General features: G+C 44.1%; 1 protein-coding gene across 7 annotated transcripts in view; it reads left to right on the top strand.

Moving 5' to 3' along the window:
• LOC105472738 (TIAM Rac1 associated GEF 1) overlaps positions 1-14,353 on the top strand; it is a 443,930-nt gene that overhangs the window by 147,596 nt on the left and 281,981 nt on the right. Inside the window, exon 1 of one of the 7 annotated variants that reach the window (XM_071095592.1) lies at positions 14,236-14,254. The exons of the other annotated variants lie outside the window; for them this stretch is intronic. The gene's annotated coding sequence lies outside the window, so the exon portion shown is untranslated. Of the gene's footprint in view, positions 1-14,235; positions 14,255-14,353 lie in introns of those variants that run through there. 7 annotated transcript variants of the gene reach the window in all.

The following is a 14,353-nucleotide window of genomic DNA, read 5'->3' as shown; positions in this document are numbered from 1 at the left end:
GATTCTCATAGGAGCACAAGCCCTGTTGTGAACTGCACATGTGAGGGATCTAGGTTGCATGCTTTTTTTTTTTTTCAATCTGAGAGAGTCTTGCTCTGTTTCCCAGGCTGGAGGTCAGTGGCATGATCTTAGCTCACTGCAACCTCCCCCTCCCAGGTTCAAGTGATTCTCCTGCCTCAGCCTCCCAAGTAGCTGGGATTCCAGGTGTGCACTACCACGCCTGGCTGATTTTTGTATTTTTAGTAGAGACGGGGTTTCACTATGTTGGCCAGGCTGGTCTCGAACTCCTGACCTCAGGCGATCCACCTGCCTCAGCCTCCCAAAGTGCTGGGATTATAGGCATGAGCCACTGTGCCTGGCTTTGTGCCCCTTGTAAGAATCTAATGCCTGATGATCTGAGGTGGAGCAGTTTCATCCTGAAACCATCCCCACCCCCTCATCCATGGAAAAACTGTCTTCCATAAAACTGGTCCCTGGTGCCAAAAAGGTTAAGGACTGCTGTTATGGAGTACCCATGACCCAGATAACATACATTGTATACCCATAAGTAATTTCTCATCATCTACCCCCTGCGCACCCCACCACCCTTTCAAATCTTTATCGTCTGTTGTTTCACACTCTGCATCCGTGAGTACACATTATTTAGCTCCGACTTAGAAGTGAGAACTTGGAATACTTGTCTTTCTGTGTCTGACTTAAGATAACGACATCCAGTTCCATCTAGGTTGCTGCAAAAGGCATGATTTCATTCATTTGTACAACTGAATACTATTCCATTGTGTGTATATATCACATTTCCTTTATCCAGTCATCTGTTGATAGACACCTAGGTCGATTCTGCATCTTTGCTACCGTGAATCCTGCTGCAATAAATGTAAAATGCAGGTGTCTTTCTGATATAATGATTTCTTTTCCTTCTGTAGCCGTCTTGTTTCTTTAAAAGCGCAGATGAAATGCACTTTCTAATGCTGTCCAATTGCCCATTGCACACATTCTTATACTTGATACCCAGCGGTTGGCAAACCACAGCCCACAGGCCAGATCCGGCCCATCATCCGTTTTTGTGAATAACGTTTATTGGGGCTGGGCGCGGTGGCTTAAGCCTGTAATTCCGCACTTTGGGAGGCCAAGACGGGTGGATCACTTGAGGCCAGGAGTTTGAGACTAGCCTGGCCAATATGGTCTCTATTAAAAATACAAAAACTAGCTGGGCATGGTGGCAGGCACCTGTAATCCCAGCTACTGGGGAGGCTGAGGCAGGAGAATTGCTTGAACTCGGGAGCAGAGGTTGCAGTGAGCCGAGATGGCACCATTGCACTCCAGCCTGGGTGAGGGAGTGAGACCCTGTCTCAAAAAAAAAAACAAAAAAAAACAAAAAAAAAGAAAGAAAAGTTTCTTGGGAAATGGCCACATCTATTCATTTATCTTCCATGACTGCTTTTGTGCTTCTGTGGCAGGATTGAGACATGCTGAATGGCTCCTGGAGTTTGAGATACTTCTTTGCTGGCCTCTTACAAGAAGTTTGCTAACTTCTGCGCTATAGTAACCTTTATTCAGACAGTGAAATCTAGGACATCCCCCGTATTTAAAATCTCTAGCTTTTAATATTTGCTGCTTTTTGTTAGTATTTTAAATTCAAGGCACAGCCCCTGCTTCTTACTCTCCTCTTTGCCCTTGGATTATTTCAGGAGTTTCATTTTCTGTGGGGTGCTACTTCCCTCTTGAGGACATTTAGCATTACGAGGTAGGGGCTTTTATGATTGAGGTGGGAGGCAGAGAGGTTCTAAATCATCCCCAGTGGGCAGGACAGTCCCATCCTCAACGTCAGGAGCCCACTCACCCTCGGAGCCACTTGCCTTGTGGCCGTGATGTAACATGGAATGTTTTTCAGGGGCTGTTTGTAACATTGTCCAGTGAGGGGCTGGCCCCTAATGCTCTCACTTCAGCTGAGTTCATGCTTTTGTATGCCATATTTTAGGTGCTGTCAGACACAGGAACCACCAGGTAATTTATCTGCCTGCCAGTGGGAGGACTTACGTTGACTGGATACAGACTCTCTCCCTTTCTGCCTCTGTTGGTCTCTCTCTTCTCTCCCCTCCCTCTACCTCTCTCTCCTCCCTTTCTTTCTCTCTGTGTCTCTCTCACATACACACTCACACACACTCTCACACACTGTCTCATACATACACACATCAGCACACACACACATAGTCACTGACACACGCTTACACTCATACACTCACACACAGTCTCATGCACATACACTCACACTCACATACACACACTCTTACACAGTTGCTTACACATGCTCACACTTACACATAAACTCAGTCTCATGCACTGTCTCACATACACACACACAGTCACACACACTTATGCAGTCGTTCACACATGCTCACATACATAAGACTCACCCTCACACAGTCTCATACACATACACACATACTCTCACACTGTCCCATATACATACTGCCACACACACTCTTACACACAGTTGCTCACACACACTCACACATACATATACTCACACACTCGCAGTCTCATACACATACTCACACATTGTCTCATATTACACATACGCTATCAGGCACACAGTCTGACACACCCACACAGATATATATACTATCACACACATGCTCACACTCACATAATACAGTCTCACACACATATACTCACAATCATTGTTTCACACTGTTACACATACACCCTTTCTCACACACACAAATGCTCTTTCACATGTACACTCACTCTCCACACTGTCACACACACACAATCTCTCACTCACACACATACACACTGCTACGCCCTCAGTGCTGCTTCCATTGACTTTAATTACTGCTTCAGTCAGTTCCTAGGACAGGATGTTGCTGCGTTTCCCTGGCTTTCTCGTGTAGTGCCAGAGAAAACTTGGATCTCCTTTTTTCTCTCAAAGGAATCAACAGCCGGCTTTTATGAATCTTGCTTAAAACAAAACCCCAAACCCCTGCCCCCCCGCAAAAAAAAAGGCCTCCTTAACCCTTTGCCCCTCACCTAGCTGTCATTGCTTTTGGGGACAGGGTTAGAACTTTTATCCAAAAAAAGCCAGCTGTCCCCTGCCCCCCCACCAGGGAGGGAGGCCTTTGGGAGAGAATGGATTTTTCCTCCAGCCCATAGAAGGCCCCAAGGCCACTGGAGGAGAGATGGAGACGGGCAGGGGTATACTTCCAGAAGTTGGGGGACAAGCCGTGGCTGCAAGGGAGGTGGGCCGGTGGTGTGGAGGTCTGAACAGGGCTCTGAGAGGGGTGGATCACCACTCCACACAGCTCTGGTGTGTGGAGCTGAGCGTGGAGTCCTGTGTGCTTGGCATCTGAGGAGCAGGAAGTCAGTGTGCAGAGTGACCGTGGGCTGTGGAACCTCAGCCTAGAGGGATGTGGGGAGTAGGAGGTGGGGGTGGTGGGGCAGCCTGTGAGAAAACTCAACTTTGAGACTGTCAGAGAGATCTAAGAAAGGAGAAGGTCTGGCTGGGTGTTGTGGCTCACTCCTGTAATCCCAGCACTTTGGGAGGCCCAGGCGGGTGGATCACGAGGTCAGGAGTTCAAGACCAGCCTGGCCAACATAGTGAGACCCTGTCTCTACTAAAAATACAAAAATTGCTTGTATTTTTGGTGGCGGACGCCTGTAATCCCAGCTATTCGGGAGGCTGAGGCAGGAGAATCCTTGAACCCAGGAGGTGGAGGTTGCAGTGAGCCGCGATGGTGCCACTGCACTCCAGCCCAGGTGACAGTGCGGGACTCCGTCTCAACAACAAAAAAGAAACGAGAAGGTCTGAGTTGCTGCCATTTAGGGGAGTGAGGAGCATGAGTGTGGGAGCAATGTGTTTACAGAGACCTTCTCAGGACCCACAGCACTGGTGAAGCCTGGAGGGGGGCGATGTGGGTGACACAGGTGGTGGTGTTTTGGTGGCCGAGAGCAGTGGCACTCAGAGTATGTTGCATCACTGCCACCTGGAAGCTTTGTAAGCCATAGATCGTTCCACTTCTAGGTTTCCGATTCATTAGGTCTCAGGTCAGGCCCGAAAATTTGCGTGTCTAACGGTTCCCGGGTGATGCTGACGCTCATGTGGGGACCATACTTAGAGAACCACTGTCCTCGTGTGAGAACGGTAAACAGAGCTCATCCGTGTCCTCAAAATAGAACTAATCTAAGACATGGGGAGAAGATGAAAAATAAAACTGGTTAGATATTAAGAATAGGAATTTGGTCCCCATTCACGTTGATGAGAGTGACAGAATTTTCTAAGTTCTGGAAAGGGTTAAGCCAGTTTAGCCAAAATGTTATTGAGCAACAGCATGATAGTGGAGACTTTCATTAAAATCTAATTCCTCTGCATTTGGGGAATGTATTCACTATAAACAGGAAGAATGTTTCAAAACTGGAGTTTTGGCTCTTTGTAATTTTGAATCCTTTTAGCTGACTCGGGAAAAAGAGTCCCTCATTTGAACTTTTCTTTATAAAAGAAGAGAATTCAAAGGCCTGAGCGGTTCCCATCTTTCACCATCCTGGCTTGTCCCCTTGATATCAGGATGACCACTTGATGTCAGCGACCTAAATTTTCAGTTGACAGATTCTCATTTCTTCTCTTTGTCTTTCTCTTTTCTTGACAAGTGTAAGATTTTGGCCACAAATGTAAACATAACTAAAATATAAACAAGAGAAGGAGAGATAGACACATAGTAAACAGTATAATCAGGTGCTTCGAGAATATCCTGAATGATTTAGAAGTGAATCCTAGGTTTTTAACAGAACTGATGCCTTTGCCCTAAGTTTGGATTTGTTTTCTGTAATGTGAGATACAGCAAAACTTCAAGGAGCTTTTTCAGTTGCAAGCATGCAAGTTTCCAAAGAGCTCTTACTTCCTTGTGTGGGCACATTGGACAGGTCAGCCATTCATCGATTCCTTAAATATCCTTAAAAGGATTGATTTAGGCCGGGCCCGGTGGCTGATGCCTGTTATCCTAGTATTTTGGGAGGCTGAGGCTGGCTGATCACCCCAGGTCAGGAGTTCAAAACCAGCCTGGCCAACATGGTGAAACCCCGTCTCTACTGAAAATACAAAAAAATTACCTGGGTGTGGTGGCAGGTACCTGTAATCCCAGCTACTCGGGAGGCTGAGGCCGGAGAACTGCATAAACACAGGAGGTGGAGGTTGCAGCAACAGAGTGCACCACTGCACTCCAGCCAGGGCGACAGAGTGAGACTGTGTCAAAGAAAAAAAAAAAAAAAAAAAAGAGCAAATGACTCATTTGAAAAGGACAGTATTGAAATCCTTAACCTTGGAACTGGAGCCTGCTCCCGATGGCTCGAGCCATGGACTTTCTTTTGGTTTTAACCAGGGTATCCAGTGGCTCACCTCAGCACCAGTGGTAGCAGTAGTGCTTGGGAGGGGAGGTTGAGACTTCCGGGTCTTTTAGAGCTATGTTTATTTACAGGTTGTTGGGATCTTTGCCGAGGTGCTTGAGCCGCTTCTTCGTGTTTTGGTCCCACCATCTGTGAACTCCACTGATGGTGTGTAAATTAATAAAATGCTCTGTGAGCCCCGGATGAGAGACTTTGGAGGTGCCAAGAGGAATTGTAATAAATAATATTAAACAACTCCAGGGATTTTAGCAGTGTTTACAATTTTGGCTTCACACACTTAGAGGTTTGGAATCGTTTTATAAAACTGACTTGAAAACCATGCATTAGGCTTTCTTTGTGTGATTGGCAACACTTCAGAAACCACAAAGATCCCTGCTTCTCAGAGATGTTTCGAGAGAACCTCATCAATATGGCACGGAGCTCTGCCTCCTTGTGAGAGCTGTCACTTTCCCGGAAATCCTTCCCTTGCTCATGGGAATGTCGGGGATGTCATTGGTGTATGACCATAAAAGTGTCCTAGGAAAGAAGGACAAGAAGGGAGGAGCATGGTTGTAGCCAGTAGTTCCAGTGTTATTGGTATGTCTGGTGTTTTAATAGAATGATCTGCATTAAAAAACTCATCTGATGGCACAAACTTTGTGTGAAACAGGGCAGTGCATTTGGGAATTTGTTTATTTATTTATTTTATTTTTATTTTTTGAGACAGAGTCTTGCTCTGTTGCCCAGGCTGCAGTGCAGTGGCACGATCTTAGCTCACTGCAAGCTCCACCTCCCGGGGTCACGCCATTCTCCTGCCTCAGCCTCCCAAGTAGCTGGGACTACAGGCGCCCGCCACCATGCCCAGCTAATTTTTTGTATTTTTAGTAGAGATGGGGTTTCACCGTGTTAGCCAGGATCCACCCACCTCGGCCTCCCAAAGTGCTGGGATTACTTTTTCAAGGTGAAAGTTGAATGAGGAGGGGCAGGGTGACACATACCACTGACATTTCACATCTGCTTTGTTGGAGTTTTATTTGTGACTCGTAAGTTCTACCTACAGGGCTGACAGCTCCGTTGGGCTGGCAGCACCAGCATGGTCTGACCTTTCTCTGTCTGAATATTTAGTAACATGCAGATTCTTCCAGAATCATGGCTGTGCATTCTTGTATCTTGGATTCGTAGAGTTTGGGACCTAGGTGCTTGATAAAAGGTTATTGCGTTAGTAATAATAATAGACAACACGTGCTTGCTATAGAGCAGGCCCTGTTCGAAAGCTTTTTTGTATTAATTATTTAATCTTTCCGAGAATTATAATGAAGCAGGATTCTAACTAATCCTATTATTATCTCCATTTTGTAGAGAAAGTTTAAGTAACTTGCTTAAGGTTATTCAGGTCTTAAAGGGTGGGTTATATATGCATCCAGCTAAAGGGATTTGACCTCTTTAGCATCAAATTCCTTCCCTTAATCATTGCTCTAGTATTAAAGTTCTCAAAAGTTTAATAAATTATAATGATGTCTGGATTTTATCTTGGGAACCTGCTCAAGAGTGACAATATTAGGAGTGATTTTTTTTTTTTTTTTAAAGATAACGTTTAAGCCATGGGACTCAATTTATGTTGAGGTCGGGTAAGGGTGGGAGTTGAGCCATATTAATGACTGCCAAGGAGATCACCAGCGGGGCTTGCATGTTTGTGTATCTTTGAGAAGAATTTAGGATGACGGCAATCTCTTTGAGTATGTCTTGTGTTTTGAATTCCACAGGAGCCCAGTTGTTTATACTTTTAAAGCAAATGTGGTTGAGGTTCATTAGAGTTAAGGCTTAGGAAGGTGGAGGTGAGTTTTGTGGTTGGAGACTCTGACTTGGGTTTGCTTTTCTTAATATCACTTTTAAATGTCTCCCATCTGTGTTGTGTGTGTTGGGAGGTGATGTGGTTTGGCTCTGTGTCCCCACCCAAATCTCATCTTAGAGCTCTCATAATTCCCATGTCTTGTGGGAGGGACCCAGTGGGAGATGATTAAATCATGGGGGCGGGTCTTTCCCCTGCTGTTCTTGTGATAGTGAATGGGGCTCACGAGATCTGATGGTTTTAAAAACGGGAGTTTCTCTGCACAAGCTCTCTCTTTGCCTGCTGCCATCCCTGTAAGATGTGTCTTGCGCCTCCTTCCCTTCCACCATGATTGTGAGGCCTCCCCAGCCATGTGTAAGTCCAATAAACCTTTCTTTTGTAAATTGCCCAGTCTCAGGTATGTCTTTATCAGCAGTGTGAAAACGGACTAATACAGGGGAAGTGGGCTCAGGAAGGGGGATTGGGGCAGAGCATGGCAGAGGAACCTGTCCAGGGTGGGGATAGGCTGAGGACATTGACTTTCATGGACTCTTGAAGAGAACGAACTGTGCTGGAACTTTCTGGCTGCCGCTCCCAGGAGCAGGGTCATGTGTTTGCTGAATTGTACCTGCAAGTTTTTTGTTATTGTGATTTATTCATTTATTTATTTTTGAGACAGGGTCTTCCCCTGTCATCCAGGTTGGAGTGCAGTGGCATGATCATGGCTCACTGTAACCTTGACCTCCTAGGGTCAAGTGATCCTCCTGTCTTTAGCCTTCCGAGTAGCTGGGACCATAGGTGTGCACCACCATACCTGGCTAATTTTTTATTTTTGTGTAGAGATGGGGGGTGGTCTCATTTTCTCACCCAGGCTGATCTCAAACTCCTGGGCTCAAACATTCCTCCTGCCTCGGCCTCCCAAAGTGCTGAGATTACAGCACTATGCCTGGCCTGTATCTGCAAGTTTTAAGGGCCAATATCAAAGTATTAGGATCTAGGAGGAAAAGGGAGCTGTTGGGTATTGGCAGAGCTCTGCAAAGTCATAAATGCCATGAGCGTTTTTTAAAACTTTTTATTTTGAAATAATTGTGGACTGACTTACAAGAAGTTGAAAAATAATAGAGAGGTCCTGGGTACCCACCACCCAGCTTCCCCCAGTGGTGACATCTTCCTTAGCTATACTGCATTATCGAAACCAGGAAACTGAAATTGGCACAATATAAGTCACAGAACTGCAGACAATAGGTGGAAGTGGTGGCTCAAGTCTGTAATCCCAGCTACTCAGGAGGCTGAGGTAGGAGGACCACTTGAGTTAGGAGTTCCAGACCAGACTGGGCAATATAAAGAGACCCCATCTCTTAAAACAAACAAACAAACAAACAAACAAACAAACAAACAAAAAAGACCTTACTGGAATTTCACCAGCTTGGCATACACTTTTTTTCCTCCCCCGCTTTAAAATAGGACTTAGTGTAGAATTTGACCAGTGTTTTTTGATGAGGGACAGAACCTCTGAGTAAGACTGTAATAAATGTTTTACAGCATGGTTTTTTAGCATAGCTCCGTTTGCTAAAGTGTTACTACCATGGCAAACAGTTGAGTGGAATGTGAAGTCCAGCAGCTCAGTTACGGCGTAGAGACCAAGCAATTTGGTTATTTTCATTTATGGTCTTGAACTCTTTGGGGATATTATCTTCACTTTTTTGTTGCCTTTTCAGAGGGAGGATATTTTCTAAAGATAAAAGAATAATTCAAGGTCATCGTGTCATCTTAAGAGCTCTTGGAGGGAATGATAAACAAATGTTGTTTTTCCTGGAAAAGGTTGGGATTTCTATTAGTCAGATAAAAGGTATGGACTGATAGGACTTAAAGATCATGGATACAATTTCATGATAACTGTTAGAGTGGATTTCCTTTTATAATGACAGCCCTGCGTGAGTTGCGGCCAAGTGTCGCCTGCCTGGCTTGCCTGTGATTAATTGCTCCTGCCTCTGTGATCCCATCACGCTTTGCTGAGACTTCCAATTAGCCTCTGTCACTATCTGCCCTGGATTTGAGCTATTTGTGAGGGTGACTGTCTTCTCAGCTAGACTAGGAAGTCTTTGAGGGCAGGGACTGTCTAATTCATTTTTTGACTTTTCTCCTCCTCCTTTCTCCCAGTATCAAGCAAGATGCATCGAGCAGAAGGGATCTCTCTATTTTCTAGCCCCCAGCAATTTTTAGACTCTTCCTTATTCTAGCTTCACTTCTTTATGTATTTATCTGGGCATCTGTTTATATGTTATGTGTATTTGAAACCAGTAAGGCTGAATCCATACTAGATTATTTTGTAATTTTAAGCTATCATGAGTCAGACTGGCCTTGTTCTGTAGTGCTACCTGAATAGCAGAAAAACAACCTAAGAGCTTGGTAGATTTTCTTCAAAAAAAGCAGTGGGGAGTTGTTTTTGTTTTCTCTGTACTATGGATTTTTTTCTTAAAAAAGTATGTCATCGGCTGGGCGCGGTGGCTCATGCCTGTAATCCCAGCACTTTGGGAGGCTGAGTCAGGCAGATCATGAGGTCAAGAGATCAAGACCATCCTGGCTAATACAGTGAAACCGCGTCTCTACTAAAAATACAAAAAATTAGCCAGGTGTGGTGGCGGGCGCCTGTAGTCCCAGCTACTCAGGAGGCTGAGGCAGGAGAATCGCTTGAACCCGAGAGGCGGAGGTTGCAGTGAGCCGAGATTGCGCCACTGCACTCCAGCCTGGGTGACAGAGTGAGACTCTGTCTTAAAAAAAAAAAAAAAAAAAAAAAGTATATAATCTTTATACTTAACTGTTAACCTTGGGATAATTCAAATTCTTCTGAGTCATGCTGCCTTTTGTGATTTGGCATTTCAGGGATGTTGGCAATGGTCTGTGATTATGAGCCCTGCACATCAGCCGTGGCGCTGTGAGCCCCTGTCTTCTTGGAGACGTACAGAAAGATACATTTTTTAGTCACTTTTTCTTTTTGAGACGCAGTCTAGCTCTGTCACCCAGGCTGGAGTGCAGTGGCACGATCTTAGTTCACTGCAAGCTCCGCCTCCCGGGTTCACGTCATTCTCCTGCCTCAGCCTCCCGAGTAGCTGGGACTACAGGTGCCCGCCACCACGCCCGGCTAATTTTTTTGTGTGTTTTTGGTAGAGACGGGGTTTCACTGTGTTAGCCAGGATGGTCTTGATCTCCTGACCTCGTGATCCCCCCGCCTTGGCCTCTCATAGTGCTGGGATTACAGGTGTGAGCCCAATCTTAATTCCAGATTTTTAAGTGAGAGTCTGTTTAGCCAACACCGAGTCATGTATTCACCTAGCTTCTGCTGGGATGCAAGGGTGCATGTGTGATGGGTGATCTCAGACTTGCCCAGGCGGGCTGTCCAAAAAGCGGGGTTGTTGGGAAGCAATGATTGACATGGCTGCCGTATCCCAATAAAGGAACAGTTTACTATTGTTTATATTCAGCTCTAGGCTACATTAGCAGGGCAGGGCCCATTTTTTCCTGCCTTGCGTTAGCTTCCAGCTTTTCCCAGTTAAAATTTCAGGTCTAGACAGTAGAATGAGGAAGAAGTACAGAAGTGCTGGGGTCTATCTGTAGCTGATGGAAGAGCTGGTTACTAACACTGACTAGGGACAGAGGTCATTGGATACATGACATCACCAATGAATATTTAGTTTAAAAAATACTTTCATTCATGCTTTTGGATTAAATTAGTGCATATGAATTTATCTTTTCATATGCACTTGTTTACTTTTTGAGTTCCTAACTTTGACTTAAAAAATGCAGACTCACCCTGCAGTGATTCCACTTTATTTCTTTATGTATTTATTTATTTCGTGATGGAGTTTTGCTCTTGTTGCCCAGGCTGGAGTGCAAAGGCGCGATCTCGGCTCACCGCAACCTCTGCCTCCCGGGTTCAAGCGATTCTCCTGCCTTAGCCTCCTGAGTAGCTGGGATTCCAGGAGCCTGCCACAATGCCTGGCTAATTTTTGTCTTTTTAGTAGAGACGGGGTTTCTCCATGTTGGTTAGGCTGGTCTTGAACTGCCAACCTCAGGTGATCTGCCCGCCTCGGCCTCCCAAAGTGCTGGGATTACAGGCATGACCCACTACGCCCAGCCGGGATTCCACTTTAAAAATCGTCAAGGACTTCTGATGTGTGTTGAAGTCATTGGATGACAGGAAAACAGTAACCAAATGGTAAAGACAGAGAAGAGGACTGGGCAGGACTTAAAGGCTTCTATGCCCCCTTAACCAGCGGTGTCACTTTGGTAACGAAGTTCTTTGAATTTCAGTTTCTTAGCTGTAAAACAGGGTAGGTATAGTACCTGTCTCATAATGTCGTTGAGAGGATTCCATGAGCTGAAATCTACTCAAAGGCACTTTACTAGGCAGTTGGGATATAGGAGTGCACAAAATCCACAAAGATACTGCTCTCCCAGAGTGTGTATTCCAGCATATGCTGCCACCGCTCTAATTTATAAATCAAAAAATATGGTGTCTGACCGGGCACGGTGGCTCATGCCTGCTGTCCCAGCACTTTGGGTAGCTGAGGCGGGCAGATCACCTGAGGTCAGGAGTTTGAGACCAGCTTGGCTAATGTGGTGAAATCCCATCTCTACTAAAAATACAAAAGTAATTTGCTGGGCATGGTGGCAGGTGCCTGTAGTCCTAGCTACTCAGGAGGCTGAGGTAGGAGAATTGCTTGAACCCAGGGAGTGGAGCTTGCGGTGAGCGAAGATCACGCCACTGCACTCCAGCCCAGGTTTCAGAGGGAGACTCTCTCAAAAAAAGAAAAGATAAACAAAAAAAAGAAAGAGTGATGTCCTTATATTTCGCCTTATATTTCCTTCCAATTCTTTAAAATTTTAGTTTAGCTTTTTTTTATTGGTTTGTGATTTTTTTTTTTTGTTTTGTTTTGTTTTTTTTTTTGGTAGATAGGACCATATATAGCTGACAGTCAGGCTTCTCTGACTTAGAAAAATCAGGATGTGTGAGTGAGTGTATGTGTGTGCCTTAGAAATCAATGAAAGTGTCAACATTCTTTGAAAAAGGTCTGTTTTCCAAGGCAAACGTGAAGTTAGCTTTATTTGAGTTAGGGGAATAAAGAACACTTGTGAGAGACATTTATGAGCTGAAATATTGGCTTTGAAGATCCAGGGAAAGGCGTGCCTGTTTGTGCAGGGGGCCACTCATTTCGCTTGTATCAACTCAAAGTCAAAAATCTTCATGGGTTTTAATAATCCTAAATGTCATATTGAATTTAAGCTTGGAAACTTTCAGATAACACCTCTTTGTAACAGCTATGGTTTACTCATCTCTTGGGCTATAACATAGATCTCAAGATACAAATCATCCATTTTAAAAACGTTCACATTTTGCAACGTTTGCTGTGAGCAATAGAAACTTTCGGGGCAAGCTCTCTTAGATGAAGGAAGCATTTACCCCCACGGTGGATGCATACAATTCATCTGTTAGCTAGAAGAAGCAATTTCCTTTCTTTGCCTTGGGATTTAAAGCAATAATATATTGTATATAATTATTTAATTTAGTTGACCTAAACGTTAATTTATTATTTTTAAAACTTTAATAGATTGTAATATATCTTAAATCAAAATCAGTTTAAAATGGCACGAAGTATTTAAGGATACTCTGGTATAAATTTTAAAGAGAGAACTTATCCAAGCCAATATTAAAAAAAAATAATTTCCTTGCTTTATAGACAAATTTTAGTATATCTCAGGGGGCATTAATGTTATATCTAAAATGTCAAAGTAAGATTTATAATAATAGAAATTTATTATTCTTTATTATACATAGTATAAATGAGTAAAGCAACCAATTCTGCCTTGTGGAATTAATTTTGGCTTTGCTGTTTCTTTTTAGTTTCTGGAAAACGCTAATTTTATTTTATTTTATTTATCTATTTATTTTGTATTTTTAGTAGAGATGGGGTTTCTCCACGTTGGCTAAGCTGGTCTCGAACTTCTGGCCTCAAGTGAGCTGCCAGCCTTGGCCTCCCAAAGTGCTGGGATTACAGGCGTGAGCCACCGGGCCCATCCCAAAGTCTATTTTTAATTGTTTGAGAAGAGACAGAGCCTGGGTGATAAGAGATGCTGACGTTTACATTTCTCTTTCTTCTTCAGTTTCACAAGATAAATGATCAACTCTGTATTCTCATATCACACTAAATAGTTCTCCATATCTGCCCAGGCACAAACTGAAGCCTGCTTAGATATTTATCAAAGTGGCTAATGCCCTTGGTATTGTAATTGGTTATAATTTTTCTCCTTTACTGAGGGAGCACACAGAATTTTCCTGCCTGGGAACTGTGTACTGTGCTATGAGGATGGCAGAGTTCTGCCTGAAGTGGGAATTTTGCAACGATAGCACAGCCACCATTTCTTTATGCGCTTGATCAGGTGTTTAGATAATTTGAAGTGTGATGGGAGAATAGAAAAGACGTGGGCTACGTCCCATGGCTATTTTTCATTTTTAGTGGAGTAAAGTTTTGTGGTGGTTTATTTAAGAAAAAAAGTTTGACATTTTCTTCAGTAACACAAACCATTACCACTGTGTGGGAAAACTGACCAGGTCTCCCCCAGGCCCAGTTCATCCATAGTTCTTCATTCAGAAGGATGGCATAAAAAGACAGATTGTTTTACAATTTTCCACGCCTTTCTGAGAACAGGTGCTTCCTTTGTGAATTCGTTAGTGAATTTATGTGGTCATTTCAACCTAGTTTCAACTCTGGTTCTAAAGAACAAAGCCTTTTTTTTTTTTTTTTTGCCCTGAAGATTGACATTTGCTTGCAGAGATTAGGCACTTCCTGTGCCCCTGGGTCCCATTCTGCTGGTGCAGAGGGGAGGTTGGGAGGGGGTTGTAGAGGGGAGGTCAAAGGGAAGCCAACACATTGGTCCATGTTCATCCCATGGCAGTCGGAGGTGCTTGGAGTCTGTGCAAATCTACACAGGGGCAGGCTGAAGCTTGCTTAGAAGTTTATCAGGTATTCCATGGTTCATCCATTCTACAAGGTAACAGGGAAGAATTCTGCAGTTCCTTTGTTCCTGTAAATGGTTAGTGTGAGACCTGTTGCCTCTGCCCCTTCTCATTTTCCCGTTTTCCATGTCTTT

Source organism: Macaca nemestrina, chromosome 4, assembly GCF_043159975.1.
Source record: "Macaca nemestrina isolate mMacNem1 chromosome 4, mMacNem.hap1, whole genome shotgun sequence".
Classification (NCBI taxonomy): Eukaryota; Metazoa; Chordata; class Mammalia; order Primates; family Cercopithecidae; genus Macaca; species Macaca nemestrina.
This window is presented reverse-complemented; position numbering and strand designations above follow the sequence as displayed.